The sequence below is a fragment of the Rutidosis leptorrhynchoides genome, chromosome 1 (genome assembly GCF_046630445.1).
Source record: "Rutidosis leptorrhynchoides isolate AG116_Rl617_1_P2 chromosome 1, CSIRO_AGI_Rlap_v1, whole genome shotgun sequence".
NCBI classification, from domain to species: Eukaryota; Viridiplantae; Streptophyta; class Magnoliopsida; order Asterales; family Asteraceae; genus Rutidosis; species Rutidosis leptorrhynchoides.
Window position 1 is genome coordinate 155,722,875 of NC_092333.1, and position 3,084 is coordinate 155,725,958.

The following is a 3,084-nucleotide window of genomic DNA, read 5'->3' on the forward strand; positions in this document are numbered from 1 at the left end:
GTGCTATCAGATTAGCTCTTACTTTTCATGGGAGAAAAGGACTTGGAGTAGTCTCTCGAATAGCTCTCCTTGATTCAAGGTTTACAAGATATCAAGATGCTTGTATTGCAACAGTACAAACAACTCTGAATGCTGGAACAGTCTTCCTGACTTTCTTTCCAAATTTCAATATGCCTCTCACAGATCCATCACTGTTGACAGCCTTGAAAGTCCAGATGCAGATAACTGGAGCACCTCAGGTAAACACATATGCTGCTACTCTTCACTACCAAATGGTTTACAGAGTACAAAACCATGCTTTTGACATACCAGTTCCATCTCACATAAACACAGAAGATGCTATATTTCTTAATATAGATTCAACAGCTACACCTAGTCTTTCCTACATCCCAAAACAAATAACCAAAGAAGCCCTTTGTGAATTACTCCCTTCTTCTTGGTTAACAAATTATGAATCAATCCACTCCCAGATACAAACAGCCCATCAACAGATCCAGTTTTCCACACTAGATCAGATGGTCTAGTTGAGATCCGTTTTCCAAAACCAAATATTGTCCAAAATTGTCCAGTGGTTCCCTCAGAACTAAACGTATTAGATTCTGATCCACTAAAAGTTGCATATTTTACAAGTGAAGGAAATCCTGTTTATCATGGTAAAGATCCAGTCACAGGACATATATGGTATGATGATTCCATTTGTAAATGCTATCTATGTCTAAATCATCAAGATGATTCTGAATCTGATGAAGATATAGAAGATCCTCAACCATCTACCAGACGATTAAGAAGAAACCCCAGAACCAGATCTAATCGTATCCTACAACCGGAATGCAACATGTTTGAACTACAAAACCCATCATATGAACAAGAATTCCCACCTTTTAAACCTTTTCAAAACCCAGAAAAAATCTCTCATTCATGGAAAATAGAAGCCCCTGTAGCTATTGATCATCAAGGCAGACGAACTCAACAACCACTTGTTGAGCAAGTGCTTAATTGGCAATCAGAAAATCAAGTTGCTCAAAATAAAGTATTAAAAAAGCTTTCAGATGACAATGAAAAAATGAAATCTAAAGTTTTTTCCATAGAAGCGACTACTGCAGAAATCAAAGCCAAAATTGATGTACTTCATGAAGAATTGATGATGGTGGTTACTACAATGAAAGGTACTGTAAATTATTCTGAACTCCTCTCTCAAAAAGAACAAGAGAAAAAAGCCCTTGAAAACCAATTATTTTATTTTCAGAATAAACAAAATCAACCCTCATCTTTTCCTTCAAACCCTTTTTCCCCAAGAGTTTCACAACCAAACATCCAGATTCAAACACTTTAAGCAAACTCTTCATTCCACCCATCAGTTAACCCATTCTCACTAAAACCAAAACATACCATAGACTCCAAACCACAAGTTAAACCAAAGGTACCCAAAACTGAACCAGATGAACCTGATGCTTTTATTGGTGCTTCAACCTCAACCTCAACAGCAAATGAAACCCTTGAAACCATGGCCCTACAACAAGAAAACCCGATAAGTGCATTTTTGAAATCTCTTACCATACAACCACTAAATCCAAAACCCCATATCAAGCCAAAAAAGCCAATTCCAGAACCATTTGATCCGTTTCAAGCTTTTGAAGAACTATACATGGCAGATCAAGAAGAACTTCACTTTGATGATCTTGAAACTCCTTACACAGAAACCCACCAAACACCACAATCCACAACGTTCAAAAGTTTCACTATTGATGATATTCCTTTTTCGCAATGGCGAGATCGCATGCAACATTTTCTTGCATGGTGCACGGCTGAATTAGAGGAAAATGATATGCATGAAGTCTGTAGACGATTTGTTGCAAGACTTGAAGGCAGACTCTCTGATTGGTATCATTCTCTTGGCGAATACCGATAGATAGAAATCCTTTCAGCAAGATCCCCAATTGATCTCATGAATTATATTCACACAGAATTTCTTGGTACTGGAGATCAGATGCTTACTGCAGCTCGTGAAGAATTTTTGAAAATGAAATGCTGCTCCTTCGAATCAAAACACCTGAATAAGCATTATAATCGAATGTCAAAAAGATTTTATATGCTTGGTGGAATAGATGATGTTAATCTCAAACAAGTTTTCTTGAACTCTTTTCCTGAACCTCTGGCAATAGAAGCAACACGAACTATCCAGAAAACAGGCAAGCAATTAAAAGATGTTTCATTAGGTGTTCTATACCAATTCATTACTGAAGCATTGGAAAAGTTTTGCAATCACAAAAAATTTCTCAAATACGTTGAAGAAACTGGCTCTAAGCTTGGCAACGCATGTGATGACAGAAGATTTAAGATAAAGTGCAAAGATGAAAAATGCAATTGTTCTTCCAAAAGACCCACAAGATTCAAGAAATACAGAAACTACAAGATGAAGCCTTTCAAACGAGGAAAATGGAAATTCCTAAGAAAGAAAAATAAAAATTCTTTTAAAGGAAAAAATCGATGCTTCATTTGTGGCAAAAGTGGTCATTTTGCAAAGGAATGCAGAAACAAGAAAAAAGATAAATTCATGAAACAAGTCTCGATGATTACAGAAGAAGACTCGTCTGATCATGACATCGAATCTTTATTTTCATTAGATGATGAGCCCAATGATGAAACAATCTTAATGATCCAATTGTCTGATTCTGAATCAAATTGCTCAGAAGATACTTCAGAAAATGAATCGATGATGATAGATATTCAAGGAATCTATCCTGTTGAAAGAAGTGTCCCTTATGCACCAGTCCAAATACTCCTTACCCACTATTCAAAACCTCAAACCCTTATCGCCTTTTTTGATACAGGTTCTTCTTCAACCATTATGAATCCAGATCTCCTCCCCTCTCATATGTGGCAACCATGTTCTCAAACCTTTCGAACAGCTAATAGTTCTTCTCTTTCTATAGAACTTATTAGTAAACCTTTACTCATAAAACTCTTTCCACAATGTATAATACGTCATAGAGTTTTAGGATCTCATCTTCCCAATAAAGATTTGTTATTAGGTTTTGATGTCTTGAGTCAAATCAAAAATCTTTCATGGTCAAACCAAGGCCT